General features: G+C 43.1%; 1 non-coding gene across 1 annotated transcript; it reads right to left on the bottom strand.

The window, feature by feature from the left end:
• Positions 1 to 2080: 2080 nt before the first annotated feature.
• TRNAC-ACA (transfer RNA cysteine (anticodon ACA)) lies at positions 2081 to 2152 on the bottom strand. Its single transcript has one exon. It is a non-coding gene; the product is annotated as a tRNA-Cys (tRNA).
• Between the last annotated feature and the right edge of the window lie 15026 nt (positions 2153 to 17178).

Genomic DNA, 17178 nt, shown 5'->3' on the forward strand with positions numbered 1-17178 from the left:
CATAAAACTGTGAACTATTATTTTTAATTTGACGTTTTTCTGTGACTTACTTTCAATGAATCCCCAAAAATTGGCCAAAGTGGTAAACAAAGGAAATTACAACTTTCTTCAAGGGTGAAGCGAGCACCCAAATTTGAACAGGGATCTCTTGATCTGTACTCAAATACTTTATCACTGAGCTATACTCACTGTTACAATAGGGGTCTAGGAATGGCTGGACTAGAAACTGCTGATGTAGATCTGATCAGAGACACTCCCTCTTTTCTAGGCTGTCTCTACAAAGACCTGTTGCTTTATTAGTGACAGGAAGTGGGACACAGCATGACTCATGCTCCTGGGTGGAGGCTGCTGGACAAACTCAACATACCTGCTGCTTCACTATCCCCGTGAAATCACACAGCCTGACAGCTGCTCCTAGGCCAAGGGTGCCAGCTCACTCTCAAGACAACTATTGCTTCAGTAGTCAGTGGGACTGGAATGGAGACTGACTGCTGGTCCTTTCACACAACAGTCGTATGGATGCAGATAATACCTGCAACTTTTATTTTAATTAGTCGTATTTGTGTAACATACTTTTGATAAATCCTGAGAAATTGTAAAAAGCAGTATAGAAAAGAAACAAAATGTTCCTCAAAGTATAGAGGGGGAATCCATATTTGAACCAGGGACCTCTTCATCTGCAGTTAAATGCTCTATCACTGAGAAATACCCATATGTTGAAAATGTTTATGCTTTCACACATTCCCTTTTTCCATAGCAGCATTTTGTGCAGTGCACTAGTGACAAATAATGCCACAGAGTCTCACTAACAATAAGATATAACCATGTGGGATTTGAGCTGTGGGACTAGCTTACTCTATTGGGTAGTCACTATGCAGTAAGTATGAGTGAGTCTTACTCTCTTCAGCAATCACTCTGTGCAGTAAATATCAGTCTTAGTCTCTCGTCTGCTCACTCTCTGTAGTAAGTGTGCAAAGCTGTCAGTGACTCAGCCAGTCTAAGCTTCCTAGCTCATTTAAAAATCCACTGCCTCAGAGATTGACAGAACACAACTCTAGTGAGGAAAGACTTCTTATTAACAGTGCTTTGGTTAGCAGTACCATACAACTCTCACACAGTCCCTATCTCTTGTAATCGATGCAAGTTCACATAGATGTCTTTTAAAATGCAATTTCTGTGTCCCTCATGTGGTAATGCCTTTAACAATGCTATATCTTTGTTTATGGTAAAACAATTTGATATGCTATACATATTGGGCCAGTCTTACTGTACATTCTAGTAACGGTAAGCTGGTGCAATACTAGTGAAACACATTGGAAACAGTACACAGGCTAGTCATAGTGTACCAGCATTTGGGTCCAGTTTTGTCTAGCCGATGTTACCGTACATACTCATTACAGTAAATAGGTGTGCTACTGGAGAAAGACACAAGTAACAGCATGCAGACATTTGTTTCTTACACATATTACTATCAGTAAACACACATGCTACTGTCCAAACTCAGTTCTAACACTGCAGAGACTTCTGTTACAGTATAACATTTGTGAAAGCATTACGGGCAGACAGTGCCCAAAAACTCACATATTTGCTGCTGTACAGGCACACAGTGTCTCTTAAAGCACAACAAATCAGCTGTGCTGTGGTAAATACAGTGGAATTTAGAAACTTGTGATTTGTTTACCTATGTATTTTTTCTTTGCACCTGCAATTTCTGCTATACGCTCAATTATTAGAAGTAATGCTTGTTAAGAAATCCATGCCGTAAAACATTATCTGTGTGCTGTACACTACACAATGTAGAAAAATGTATTAAAGTACACAGTATCATGCTGTGTACACAAATTTCAATTTGTCTCTGTGTGCCAATGTACGAACTCTTGTTTTACTTGAATTGATCCATGGTGCAGTTACTGGGCGTGAGTGTGAAAACTGTTAATTTTCAACAAGAGTCTTAAGGATGCACATAAAACTTTGAGCTATTCTGCTTAATTAGTCGTTTTAGTGTGACATACTTTCAAAAAATCCCCAAGAATTGAAAAAAGTGATACAGACAGAAATTTACAGCTTCTTTAAAGTGTTAAGGTGGCACCCAGATTTGAACCAGGGACCTCTTGATTTGTAGTCAAATGCTCTACCACTGAACTATACCCCCTAAATTTGGGACTGGATGGACTAGAAACTGCTGCTGTGGATCTCATCAGAACAGCTTCCTCTTTGAGGAAAGACTTCTTACTAACAGTGCTTTGGTTAGCAGCACCATACAACTCTCACACAGTCACTATCTCTTCTAATCGATGCAAGTTCACATAGATGTCCTTTAAAATGCAATTTCTGTGTCCCTCACGTGGTAATGTCTTTAACAATACTATATCTTTGTTTTATGGTAAAACAATTTGATATGGTATATATATTGGGCCAGTCTTACTGTACATTCTAGTAACAGTAAGCTGGCATAATACTAGTGAAACACACTGGAAACAGTACACAGGCTAGTCACAGTGTACCAGCATTTGGGTCCAGTTTTGTCTAGCCGATGTTACCTTACATACTAATTACAGTAAATAGGCGTGCTACTGGAGAAAGACACAAGTAACAGCATGCAGGCATTTGTTTCTTACACATATTACTATCAGTAAACACACATGCTACTGTCCAAACTCAGTTCTAACACTGCTGAGACTTCTGTTACAGTATAAGGACATTTGTCAATCAATCAATCAATCAAAAAAATGTGTAGAGTGCGCTACTCACCCGTGAGGGTCTTAAGGCGCTGGGGGAGGGGAAATAATGGGGGGCAGGGAGGGTCACTGATCGAACAACCATGTCTTGAGGTTCTTTCTGAAGACCAGTAGGTGTTTGGTTTTGCGAAGGTCAGTGGGGAGGGAGTTCCAGGTTTTGGGGGCGAGGTAGGAGAAAGACCTGCCTCCTGTGGTGGTGCGTTGGATGCGGGGGACTGTGGCTAGGGTGAGGTCGGCTGATCGGAGGTTGCGTGTGGGAGTGTGGAAGTTAACTCTTTCATTGAGGTAGGTTGGGCCGGTGTTGTGGAGGGATTTGTGTGCGTGGATGAGGATCTTGAATGTGATTCTCTTGTCTATGGGGAGCCAGTGAAGGGATTTGAGGTGTGGTGAGATTCGTTCGTGGCGGGGGAGGCCAAGGACGAGGCGTGCGGCTGTGTTCTGGAATCTCTGGAGTTTGCGTTTGAGTTTGAGTGTGATGCCGGCGTAGAGGGCGATACCGAAGTCCAGTCTGCTGCTGATGAGTGCGTGGGTGACTGTCTTTCTGGTTTCTGGGGGAATCCATTTGAAGGATTTTTTTAGAGTGCAGAGTGTGTGGAAGCAGGAGGAGGTTAGAGCATTGATTTGCTGTGTCATGGAGAGGGAGGGGTCAAGGATGATGCAGAGGTTGCGTGCGTGGGTTACGGTGGTGGGTGCGAGGCCTAGGGCGGTGGGCCACCAGGAGTCGTCCCATGTGGTTTTGTTGGGGCCAAAGATGATGATCTCGGTTTTGTTTGAGTTGAGCTTGAGGTGGTTAGTGGTCATCCAGTTGGCGGTGTCCAGGAGAGCGGCATGTAGGTTGGTTTTGGCGGTGGTGGGGTTGCAGGTGAGGGAGAAAATGAGTTGGGTGTCATCTGCATAGGAGAGGATAGTGATTCCGTGTGCTCGGAGGATGCTGGCTAGGGGGATCATGTAGATGTTGAAGAGTGTGGGGCTGAGGGAGGACCCTTGGGGGACTCCGCAGGTGATCTTGGTAGTGTTGGAGTGGAAGGGCGGAAGGCTGACTCTCTGGGTCCGGTCGGTGAGGAAGTAGGTGAGCCAGTCTAAGGCTTTGTGGTGAATTCCTATGTTGTGGAGGCGTGTGCGGAGGGTGTGGTGGCAGACGGTGTCAAAGGCTGCGGAGAGGTCTAGGAGGATGAGTGCGACGGTCTTGCCTTTGTCGACTTTGGTCCTGATATCGTCAGTGCATGCGATGAGGGCAGTTTCTGTGCTGTGGTTCTTGAGGAACCCAGATTGTGAGGGGTCAAGAGTGTTGTTTGCTTCGAGGAAGTGGGATAGGCGGGTGTTGACTAATTTCTCTGCATCCTTGGCGGGGAAAGGGAGGAGGGAGATGGGGCGGTAGTTGGAGAGGAATTTGTGAAAGCATAACGGGCATACAGTTTCCACACACTCACATATTTGCTGCTGTACAGGCACACAGTGTTTCTTAAAGCACAACAAATCAGCTGTGCTGTGGTAAATACAGTGGAATTTAGAAACTTGTGATTCATTTACCCATGTATTTTTTCTTTGCACCTGCAATTTCTGCTATATGCTCAATTATTAGAAGTAATGCTTGATAATAAACCCATGCCGTAAAACATTATCTGTGTGCTGCACACTACAGAATGTAGAAATATGTATTAAAGTACACAGTATCATGCTGTGTACACAAATTTCAATTTGTCTCTGTGTGCCAATGTACGAACTCTTGTTTTACTCGAATTGATCCATGGTGCAGTTACTGGGCGTGAGTGTGAAAACTGTTAATTTTCACACAACAGTCTTAAGGATGCACATAAAACTTTGAGCTATTTTGCTTAATTAGTCGTTTTAGTGTGACATACTTTCAAAAAATCCCCAAGAATTGAAAAAAGCAATACAGAAAGAAATTTACAGCTTCTTTAAAGTATTAAGTGGGCACCCGGATTTGAATCAGGGACCTGTTGATCTGCAGTCAAATGCTCGACCACTGAGCTATAACCCCTTGCTTTGACATCCGGAACTGGACGGACTAGAAACTGCTGCTGTGGATCTCATCAGAACGGCTTCCTCTTTTATAGGCTGTCTCTATACCACCTGCTGATTTATTAGTCACAGTGTCTGGGACATAGCCTGACTCATGCCCCTGGCTACAAGCTGATGGACACACTCAACACACCTGCTGCTTCACTATTCACACCAAAATACATAGCATGACAGCTGGTCATAGGCCAAGGGTGGCAGCTCACTCTCAAGCTAACTCTTGCTTCACTAGTCACAGGGACTGCTATGGAGACCGGCTGCTGGTCCTTTCACACAACGCTCTTACGGATGCAGATAAAACCTAAAACTCTTTTTAATTAGCGTTTTTTCTGTGACATTCTTTCAAGAAATCTCCAGAAATGGAAATAAGTAACAGAGAATTTTTTTTTTCCTTAAAAGGAGAAGTGGGAAGCAAGACTAATACCGGGGAACCTCTTGATCTGCAGTCAAATGCTTTACCGCTGAGCTATACACACCCTCTTTTCAAGATGTCTGCCTTCACACATACCTTATTACTGTGAGCAGCAGGCTTTAGAGTGCAGAAGTCACATATAATACCATGGACTCTGACTAGCACTGAGTTATACCTACTCTGGGATTCCAGCTGTGGAACTAGCTTACTCTCTTGTCTACTCACCATGCTGGAAGTGAGAGTGAGTCTTACTCTCTTCTGCAATCACTCTGTGCCCTAAATATCAGTCTTAGTCTCTCGTCTGCTCCCTCTCTGCAGGAAGTGTGCAAAGCTGTCAGTGACTCAGCCAGTCTAAGCCTCCTAGCTCATTTAAAAATCCACTGCCTCAGACATTGACAGAACACAACTCTAGTGAGGAAAGACTTCTTTTTAACAGTGCTTTGGTTAGCAGTACCATACAACTCTCACAAAGTCACTATCTCTTCTAATCGATGCAAGTTCACATAGATGTCTTTTAAAATGCAATTTCTGTGTCCCTGGTAATGCGTCCAGCCCTTATAAATTACCTGTACCTGGACACATTGGAGGTCGGTGAACCTTTTAGCCGAGTTGGGCTCTCCTCATCCTTAAACAGTCGGGTTACTTAGATCAATAATCAATAACTATTGTAACCGATAGCCAATACTCAATGAATAGATCGAGATAACACATTAGGAATCAATAACAATTGGTATTTCGACGCAACATGACCTTTCAGTCATAAATAGCCACACCAGTTTATTAAAAGTTAGTGAATTTATTTCCCTATATTAACAAAGCTAGCACAATGTATATGAGTCTCAAGACCAAATGATATATGTATACGAACATTACTAGCTGTCCATAGCGGCGTAAGAAACGCAATCTACGCTAAATCTGAATAATAATACATTCAGTTATAGCAATACAAATCACTAATATAACTAATTGAATTTGACTAATTGCATACATCGGTCAGCATGACAAGATTTCAATTCGACATGGTGCGTCAAGTGCATACCTCGACTAACCTCTAATTAGCATTGGCATGTCGGGCTTCATGCAAAACTAATTTAGTCAACACAAATTTAGAAAACTTCTAGCTTGGGCCCTATAAAAATAGCAGTTGGTACCTAAAAGGAAAAACACAATGCATAATACAATTATCCTTTCATAATTACCAATTACAATCAGCATTCAAGAAAGTCTTCGTCCTTCAGGTACTGGTTCGATCAGCATGGGGCAGATTTCAAAGGGGCAAAGTTAAGGGCAAATTTCCTTGCAGCAGCAAGGAGATTGGGGCAAAGTTACTGCATGGGCAAGACGGGGCAATTTAAAGTTAAAGTCTCTAGGGTGAGAATTCTCAAAGTCTCTTTCCCTGGAATAGAGAAAGAGCATCAAGATGTTGTCTAAGATGGCGTCTGGCATTTGGCTTCAAAGATGGCATCAAGGAAAATGGCTGACTTCTCTTTGTCCAGTGGGTTTAAGTAAGAAACATTCCAAATTCTGCAGGGTCTTCCATTGGAGGGTTCATAGGATGGTTTCAATTTGACCAATGGAAAGTGTCTTTCTCCTAGTACTCATTTATGCATACATTGTCCTTGGAGCCTTGGAACACAAGTTGCAACATGGTTTGCCAATTATTTTCGGTATCAGTGCTCTTATTGTCCGCACCTGCAGAGACTGACCTTGCTTCAAAGGGGATGAAACTTGCCTCGCACGAAACCTTGGAGATAAGTATGTTAGTCATCCCTACTGGAAAAATACAACTTTAAAGTAAAATATTCATTTTATTAGTTCAAGGAAAAGCCACGCAGTTAGAATTTGAGACCAGGCAACTAGGCCAAAGCCTCTACTAAATTTAAGCTAAGCACAAACAGTTTCAGTGAGAAATCATGGCACACATGTGCAATTAAGACGGATTACTACAATTTTCAATTCTTCATGATTAATAAAGCTTGTTTATAATATTGGCGAACTACTCCGAGGGCACAATTTCCCACGTACATTATCTTCTTTACTAAAATCACACTACATTATACGATTTTGGTTACATGATATATGAATATATGTTGGTCCTTCTTTTTCTGCGTCATCAATCCCTCCTCTGATGACTAATTATGTCATCACATCAAATCTACCCACAAATTTTATTCCATTAAAATTCTGTTCTAGTAATTTGGCACTTCAGTCAACTCCCTCTTTCTTTTGGTTCCCTTAGATTTCTCTCTGTATATTCCTACTATTTTATTTTCTATTTTCTCTTCTCTTTTCCTTTTGTTCCTTGTTTTCAATATTTTAATAGCTTTCCATATTCCCCAAATACCTAATAAACAAATTAATATTATTAATATTCCTTTTACTATTTTCAGTAACAATCCGTTTCAAACGTTGCTCAGCCAATTTCCCCCAGAAGCTTTTCCAACCTTCTCCCATACTCCTGGTTCTTTCAATTCTTTCAAATATGTACTTTCGTTAGTTAAGTTTGTAAGCATCTTTCTAATTTGCCCACTGCTGTCCTGTATATAAGTACAACAGTGACGTGTACCAAGCATTTTGCAAACGCCGCCATCCTTTGCTAAAAGAATGTCTAAGGCAAGCTGATTTTGAAGAGTCATAGCTCTTTCTGCAGTGAGTTCGGCGTCCATCAGGATTATAGCTCCTGAGAACTTTGTCAGCATGTTATCCACAATAGTAGACAACTTTCGTATTTTAATTGAATTCAATATGACCCCCACTGAAGGAATCATTGCTCCAAATATATCTCCTACCACATCAGAAGCTGTCTCCCTCTTCTGAACATGATGTGATTCAGACAGCTTTGGGAATTTCTTTAAGTCGTCTAGTTGATATACCTTTGGGAATATTATTCCTAAATAACATCTCCCATACCATCCTTTAGGAAGACGATAATAGGCGTTAAGTCCACAAATATAATATACCCCTGGAATAACTGGGTCTTGTCCATTCAGCATGAACGTCCATTTAGGTTGAAACAAATACGTATGTTTACATTCACTCGTTCCCATAAAGACTGTGTCATAATATGATTTATGTCTATGAATACAGAATCTCCCTACGTGTAATGTATCTAAAGCTATTTTTCCTTGTGTCTTTATCGCAGCAAAAGCATAATTATCTACAGATGTCCTTTTGTGTAATTCCCTTTCTAATTTCTCCTTCACCTCTTTCCTCCTATCGTCAGTGTTATCTAAAAAGCTTATCTCCATCGGTGAAAGCAAGCATGTAAGGTTCTCTCTATGTGCGTGAGCTGTGTGAAAAGGTGACAACGGCTCAAAGAAGCCCCTCATCAATTTTATATAATAATCTCTGGCTACTTTACTCAGGTACGCGATTATGGGGATATATGCAAATGTAAAATCCTGATTGGAATAAAAGTAATGAATATACTCCTGGCCATAAAATCCGGTCATTATTAAACTACATGTAATTCCGTACGTAAGAGGCATGCTATCATATGTCACCCCTTCCACTACTGAGGTAGGTATTTGTGTGCATACATAACAATCTTTCGCATCCATGGTCTCAACATACTCACTCAGCAAGCGATAGAAAACATTGGACGAAAGTTCCTTTTTATCATGCAGATGTCTTTCGTCTTTTTCAAGTTTCTTTAAAGGTGTTAGTTCCGTAATAGGTTTAGAAGTAGAAGCATCATTTGTCTCTTTCTCATCCTTTCCATGCATTCCAAGAACTATTGCTACAATAATTAGTACACATGCAGTTATTAGACCTATACACACATATTTACAACACTTCATTTTATGCCCCTGTGTAGTGTAGCCTGTCATGATCTGTATAGAATCAGAAAGTTGAAGACACTTTATCAAATTGGGTTTGCTGATATATACAAAGCTGCACGAGTTCAATGTTCACACGGTTTTCTTTAGCAGCTTCGTCTTTTATCGGTTTAGCAGCTTTGTCTCAAAATCAGTTTCAAAGTCAGTCAAGTTTAGCAATGTCGTAGCTGGTTTAAAAGTCAATCAAGTTATCAATGTCTTATTCGGTAAAGTTCATGGAGCTTCACTCCTCAAGTGCCGAAGTGAAGTTCTGCCTCTTCGTTCTTGAGACTGAGAGATACGAATTCGTCTGACCAATCGTTAGCGGCTATGTATGCCCACTCCGGACCAGAATACCTTCTGCTCGGTATTCTTTTACTTTTCAATTTTGCGTCTCCCTTTGATTCTCTCTCGCCGGTGCTTTCTTCCTTGGCTGAGTCTTTCTCTTCACTTGATGTTGCTGTTTCAACAAACGCTTCTTTTCTTTTCTCTTTCAACTTTGGTCCTTCACTTTCGTTTAATGTTTCTCTGATCCTTAACTTCACTGGCGATATGCTTTGTCTTCGTTTTGCACTATTTTCGCCTGATGGACCTGCAACCGCCTCTGGAAGGGTTTGAACAGCTTCACTCTGTCCTGTCTTGTCTTCTCCCTCTAGGAGATCAATCAGGTTTTCCTTTTCTTTTCCTGTATCGTCTGCTTCTGGGAAAGCCCTCCTCTGATCAGGCTCTCCTGCTCCTTCACCTGTCTCAGGCCTTTTGTCTCCTTCCCTTGTCTCAGGCTCTTTGTCCCCTTCACCTGTCTCAGGCTCTTTGTCGCCTTCAGGACCTTCGTCACTTCCTGACGCTTCTCCTTGGTCCCCCTCAAATGGGTTGGTTGCTTCTTCCTCAGAAAATATCTCTCCTTCCTCTGTTTCTACCTGTTCCCCTCCAGGTTCTCTTTGTTCTGCCTCGGTGCCTGGTACTCTCTTGTCAGACACTGGCGATTTCAGCGCCTCAACTTCCTCTTCTGTGGGGCAGGTCACCCTTTTCGTGTGACTGGCGTGAATCCAGTTGGGAACTCCCGCACACTTCACAGCGGTAGTAGTTCTCAGACTCATTTGAAAGGTCCTTTCCAACGGGGTTCCAGGCACGACTTCCTCACGTGCTTTTTTATCACGACCCAGTCACCTGCTTTCAGGGCGTGTCCTGGACCTTGGATCGGTGGCAAGGTGGTTGCCTCCACCTGGTGAGAAAAAGAGCGCACCACATCAGCTAGACCTTTGCAGTAGTCCAACACCATATCATCTGTAATATTCAAAAGAGCATTTGCAGAAAATGCCGGAAGCCTCATGGCTCTGCCCATGAGGATCTCGTGTGGGGACAGTCCAGTTTTCCTATCAGGGGTGTTTCTCATTGACATTAACAGCAAGGGCAATGCGTCAGGCCATTTCAAGTTTGTTGAAGCACATATTTTCGCCATCCTCGATTTCAATGTGCCATTCATTTGCTCCACTAGACCTGAGGCTTCAGGGCGGTAGCTACAATGCAACTTTTGCTCAATGTTCAGCGCTGCGCAAAGTAATTTTATTACTTTGTTATTGAAGTGACTTCCCCTATCTGATTCTAAGGAGATCGGGAATCTGAAACGTGGTATTAGTTCTCTCAAGAGTAGTTTTGCAACTGTGAGACTGTCATTTCTACGTGAAGGGTATGCTTCAATCCAGTGACTAAAAATACACAATCACCAACACATACTTCAGGCCTCCATGCACAGGCATTTCAATCAAATCCATTTGCATCCTGCTGAATGGACCTCCTGCCTTCCCAATGTGGCTTAGGTTTACTACTATTCCTTTCCCTGCGTTCATTTGTTGACAAATGACGCAACAATGGCAAACTGCTTCAGCAACTTGACGGAATTTGGGGTTAAACCAATCAGTTTTGAATAGTCTAACCATGGCGTCCCTTCCAAGATGGGCTTGTCCATGGTAGAATCTGGCCAACTGCGTCAACAGACTGTTTGGCAAAAACAATTTCCCTTCACTTGAAACCCACAAATCATCTAGTTGCTTTACGCATTGCAATTTGGTCCATGAGAGTTTCTCATCTTCACTAACATCGTTCTGTAAGGACTTCAATTCATCCATCGTATCTACAACCTTTAGAGCAAAAGCTTCACTTGGTTCAAGTTCTGGCTCATTTATCAAGTTCCATTCATCCCTGAGCAATATACAGTTCAATGCGCAAAACCTTACGACTTGATCTGCATATCCATTTCCCATAGAATTGTAATCCTGTGATTTTGAATGTGCACTGCATTTTACCACTGCTACTTCTCCTGGTAACTGGATGGCGTGTAACAATTCTCTTATTCTTTCACCATTTTTCACTGGTGATCCTGAAGAGGTCATGAAGCCTCTCTGTGACCACAACTGTCCAAAGTCATGCACTATTCCAAATCCGTACTGACTGTCAGTGTAAATGGTGACTTTCATCAGTGCGGAAAGTTGGCAAGCTCTAGTAAGTGCTACCAGTTCCGCTACCTGTGCAGAATAAACTCCTTGAAGCCAAGATGCTTCCAGAACACCTGTTATTGTACATACAGCATATCCTGCTTTCAATATTCCTAGTGCATCTCTTAAACATGAACCATCAACAAAAATAACTTGATCATTTTCTTCCAATCGGGTGTCTTTGATATCAGGTCTTGGTTTTGTGCAAAATTCAGTCACCTGAAGACAGTCGTGCTCGATGTCTTCAGCGTTCTCAATTTCGGTATTTTCACTAGGAAACAAGGTTGCTGGATTCAACGTAGTGCACCTTTTCAGCTGCACATTAGGTGATCCCAGAATTATTGTCTCGTACCTTGTAAGCCTAGCACCGGTCATGTGCTGTGTTCGGGAACGTGGCAAAAGTATCTCGACCGAGTGACGGACCATGACTGTTAAAGGATGTCCCATCACTATTCCTTCACTCTGATTTAAACTGATACCAACTGCTGCTACGGCACGCAAGCATCCTGGCAGTGCTGCTGCGACCGGATCCAAAGTAGCTGAAAAATATGCTACTGGTCTGTTTACGCCACAATGGGCTTGAGTCAAGACAGACAAGGAACATGCATCACATTCATGACAAAACAATGTAAAAGGCTTTGTGTAATCAGGCATACCTAAAGCTGGAGCCCTGCACATGCATTCTTTTAATTCAATAAAAGCATCCATCTCATCTCCTTTCAGCTCTATTTCATCCTGCGCATCTTTCTGGGTCAGTTTCAGTAAAGGTTTTGCTAGAGTTGAGAAATTGGGAATCCATTGGCGACAATAGCTCACCATTCCCAAAAACGTTCTCACCTCTCTTCTCGTCTTTGGTGGACTCATTTGAAGTACACTTGTTATTCTTTCTTTCATAATTCTTCGTGACCCTTTCTCTATTTGGTGACCCAAATATTTCACTTTCTTCTGGCAGAATTGTAATTTCGAAGGGGACACTTGGGGGGTGATTCTAACATTGGCGGGCGGCGGAGGCCGCCCGCCAATGTTCCCCCGTCAAAATACCGCTCCGCGGTCGCAAGACCGCTGAGGGTATTTTGAGATTTGCCCTGGGCTGGCGGGCGGCCGCCAAAAGGCCGCCCGCCAGCCCAGGGCAAATCTACCTTCCCACGAGGACGCCGGCTCAGAATTGAGCCGGCGTAGTGGGAAGGTGCGACGGGTGCAGTTGCACCCGTCGCGTATTTCAGTGTCTGCTTTGCAGACACTGAAATACTTTGTGGAGCCCTCTTACGGGGGCCCCGCGGCACCCCCTACCGCCATCCTGTTCCTGGCGGGAGACCCGCCAGGAACAGGATGGCGGTAGGGGGTGTCAGAATCCCCATGGCGGCGGAGCGCGCTCCGCCGCCATGGAGGATTCTGTAGGGCAGTGGTAAACCGGCGGGAGACGGCCGGTTTACCCTTTCTGGCCGCGGCTGAACCGCCGCGGTCAGAATGCCCTTGGGAGCACCGCCAGCCTGTTGGCGGTGCTCCCGTGGTCGGTGACCCTGGCGGCCGCAGAATGACCCCCTTTGTGTCTGTTCCTTCCCAAATGGTTCAATAGGGCAATGGTACCAGCTGTACAGTCACTTTCTGTCTTAGATGCGATTAGCAGATCGTCAATGTACTGTACCAGGGTTGATTCAAATGGTAATTCCAACGATTCCAAATCTTTCTTTAGAATCTGATTGAAAATTGATGGTGACTTCGAAAACCCTTGAGGAATTCGACACCAACTGTAGACCCTGTCTAGGAATTTGAAACAAAAGAGAAATTGGCTGTCCTCATGAAGAGGCACAAAAAAGAATGCTTGTGACAAATCGATAACTGAGAACCACTCAGCATCACACGGAACTTGAAACATTATCACAGCTGGATTTGGTACTACGGGACAACATTTGACTATTGTGCCATTTATCTTCCTCAAATCCTGAACAATCCGGATCTTTCCACTCGGTTTTATCAGTCCCTTAATTGGTGAATTACATGGACTGCTTAACACTTCTTTTAGTACTCCCTGTTTTACAAACTCATCAATGAGTTCGGAGACTTTCATGAGGGTGTCTTGCGCCATATGGTATTGTGGGGTCTGGGGAAAAGTTACATTGGGTTTTACAGTCACTTTCACTGGTTCTACTCCTTTGACCAATCCTACTTCTTTCCCTTTCATATCCCAGTCTTCCTTTCCGACTGTTTCCTGTAACTCAGCGGGAATATCTGCTTCAGTGAGCATTGGATAAAGAGTAATAGGGGATACTCTTCATCGACAGTTTCCACTTCGTCCCCTCCTACACCGTCCTCTTCTTCCCCATCACTGTTTGTCTGAATTTTAATTCCATCATTTGAGCACATAATCAAACATCCCAATTTGCACAATAGGTCTCTCCCTAATAGTGATATCGGGCTTGAGTCACACACCACAAATTTATGTGACCCTTGATAGTTACCAATCCTGACTTGCACTGGATCTGTGATTGGGTTCGTCAGGTACCTATTTGCTACTCCCACTACTTGAACTGTTCTCCCTGAAAGTGGCAAATTTGGTACTTCAGTGCTCCTAACAGTAGAGCGTGTAGCTCCTGTGTCAACCAAGAATGAAACGCGATGACCCATAACTCTTCCTTCCTCATACGGACCCTTTTGATCAACTTCCAAAGATGCTGCAAGCATACAATTTCCCTCCTCATCTGAAGTTTCACTCTCCCATACATCGTTTATTCCATTCCCACTGTGTAATGGGAATTGGTGTACTGTGTCATTTTGGTTCATTCCTTGACCCGTGACCTGTTGAGGAAGCATTACTTGTTGTTGATTCATTGGTGCTAAGGGTATTTGCATTTGCTGATTAGGTACCATGGGAAACTGCTGTTGCATTGGCTGCAACTGTGCCATATGCGCACGGGGCATTTGCACCTGTTGCGGTTGTATGGGTTGTAAACCCTGCATCTCATTTACATTATTCTGAAAATTTGGATTTGGACCTCTCAATTTCGGTCCTCTCATATTCTGAAATGCATTGACATCATTGTTTTGCTGACCTACACCTTCATGCACCATCATTGGGCACTTCCGTTTCCAATGCCCGACGATTCTGCACGTGTGACATGGCATCACCTTCTTCATTGCCTGTATACCATTTGGAATCATAACAGTATTTATGTCAGGACCATTATTCACAAAACCTCCTCGACCTCTGCCTCTCATCTGCGGCTGAAACATAGCATTTCCCTGCTGTTGCTGCTGCGGCATCTGTTGCTGAAAACCTTGCAAACCTTGCAAACCTGTCTGAGCTGCTCTAAGCTGCATCACCATCACCTTTTCTTTCAACCTTTTCTGTTTTGTCTCAATCTCATCACTGCATTATTTTGCATAGTTCAACACTTCATCGATCGACTTTGACTGCCAACAAATCAAATGCATTTTAATCATCTGACTGACCTCGGGTCTCAACCCTTCCACAAATCTGAACACGAAATGGAGCATGTCCTTTGCCTCAATCGTTTCCGTGCCACTGTAAGTTTTAAACGCTTTCAACAATCTCTCATAGTACGCATGTATCGACTCTTTAGCCTCTTGTGCTGTTCTGTCAATCCTCTGCCAATCCACATTTTTCGACGCAACCTTGGTTTTCAAGTGCTCAATCACCTTATGGTATAAACTCATTACCGTAGGCGATGGTGCACCTGTGTCCCTATCTCTTTCTGGTTCACTTGTCGGCCAACCTACAGCCCTTTTACAGTCTTCCCATAAATCTGCCGGAACCACAATTTCAAATAAGGTATTCAGGTCTTCCCAGAGACATTTTGCGAGTTTCACAAATCTATCTGTTTGTTGATACCATTCGATCGGTTTCTCTCTTAATTTAGGGAAATCATCCGTGAAGGATTGAATATCGCACCTGTGCCATGGTACATGTACAAGTTTTCCCCCTGCTGTCTCTCTCATTGGCAACATGGTTATCAGATCATCATTTTGTTGTGCTTTTTCGTTCTGATCTGGGGTATTTTCCTTCTTTTTGTCCTTTTTCTTAACCCACCTGCTTTCCCACTTATCTAGACATCTCCAGACCTGCGCGCTCTGCAGTATCTCCTTAAGGTGCGTTTTCATCCCTGCCGATCTCATGTGTTCAACATCTTTTGTCTCAAAGTCTAGCCTGTAACTTCTGCTCAAATGTTTAGTCTTACCTATGTCAATCTCGTTTCTGTCTGCAATTTCTTGTAACTTCTCATGTATGCTGCTCACTTCTCTTGTAATCCTAGGGCACATGTATCTCAGCTCTTCTTCTGTGTATGATTCTAACCTGTTCAGACCCATTGTTCCCTCCACTAGTTCATCTGCCTCCATGCCCAATATTATTTTATTCAGGTATTCTTCTCCCTTCCCGCTGGATGTACTCTGTGGGGAGTTCAGACTGTTGAACCATTGTGTTAGCTGTTGTGCGTTCAGTCCCATCAGTGTAGCACTTACATCAACTGCTACTGAAGGTTGCTGTAATGTTTCAGTCTTTGAGGTTAACGGTATTAATAGTGGTGGACTTGACCTTACCACTGTCAACGGAGCACAAATTGGAATTGGACTAAATCCCGACAAGGACCCAGATCCATTTGGCAGTGTTGCTATCGGAGTCGTTTCTGGAGTGTTTTCTATGCATCTTCTCCCTGTCTCACTTTGTGTCATTACCCCTTGGTCACATGTATTTGAGTTTGCCTGTATATACAATGGTACTGGCGGACCCACAGTGATAGGCAGAGATATTGCATCTGGATTCTGTCTGTTCCCTGAATTCTGTGGCATGTTAATCCCCACATTATGGTTCATCATTGCTGGCATTCCTAACTGACCCTCTGTTACTCGAGTGTACCTCGGCACTTCTTGTACCTGCTTTTGAGGCATAAAAAATTGTGTTGATTCGGCTTGAATCAATGTCGGTCTTTGATAACTCTGTCCTCCCTGGGCCACTAAATCAGAAGTCATTCCCAAGTTATGCTCATCACAGCAGTGCCTTTGAACCTGCAGCTGATAATTATCGACAGGTTTCAATTTAGGCATGTCAGGATATATTCTCTGAATTTGTGGTATTTGCGGTGAAAAAGGCATATCGGAACCGTTCTGCCTTTGTGCTATTCTCAAATTCGGTGTTACATTACCCTGTGTTGGTTCTGGAGGGGCAGTACTAATGCTTGATCCTTTTTCGCTTTCCACATATGGTGGCGGGCGATCATTCAGCAATTGTATAATGAACTCCTCATCGTCTTACTCGTCTGACCTTTTCGAGTTTCTGTTGCTCTCTCTCTCTCTGGACTGACTCCTATTTGTTTTATAGGTAGCTTTCCTTCCTTCCATCTCTGCTTCATCAGTAATTGTTGGAAACAATTTAATTCCCTGTAATACGTCTGATCTCCAAACCTTTTGTGTGCTATCCCACCTAGCATCCGCTAGTGTCTTTTCTACTTTTCTTATTCTTGTCTCAAATTTCTTTTGTTGTTGGTTTCTAGCTATTAGCTCCCAGATTGCTAGTGCCTCAAACTGTGCTGGCCTTGGAGGTACTTTCATGTCGTATAGCGCAAATCTTAGATTCTCCAAAACCCTTAGGTTAAACGACCCATGGATAGGGAACGCTACACTTCCATGCTTCTCTGTTAATTTGCACCATTGCTTTAGCCAAA

This window comes from Pleurodeles waltl, chromosome 4_1, assembly GCF_031143425.1.
Source record: "Pleurodeles waltl isolate 20211129_DDA chromosome 4_1, aPleWal1.hap1.20221129, whole genome shotgun sequence".
Taxonomy (NCBI): domain Eukaryota; kingdom Metazoa; phylum Chordata; class Amphibia; order Caudata; family Salamandridae; genus Pleurodeles; species Pleurodeles waltl.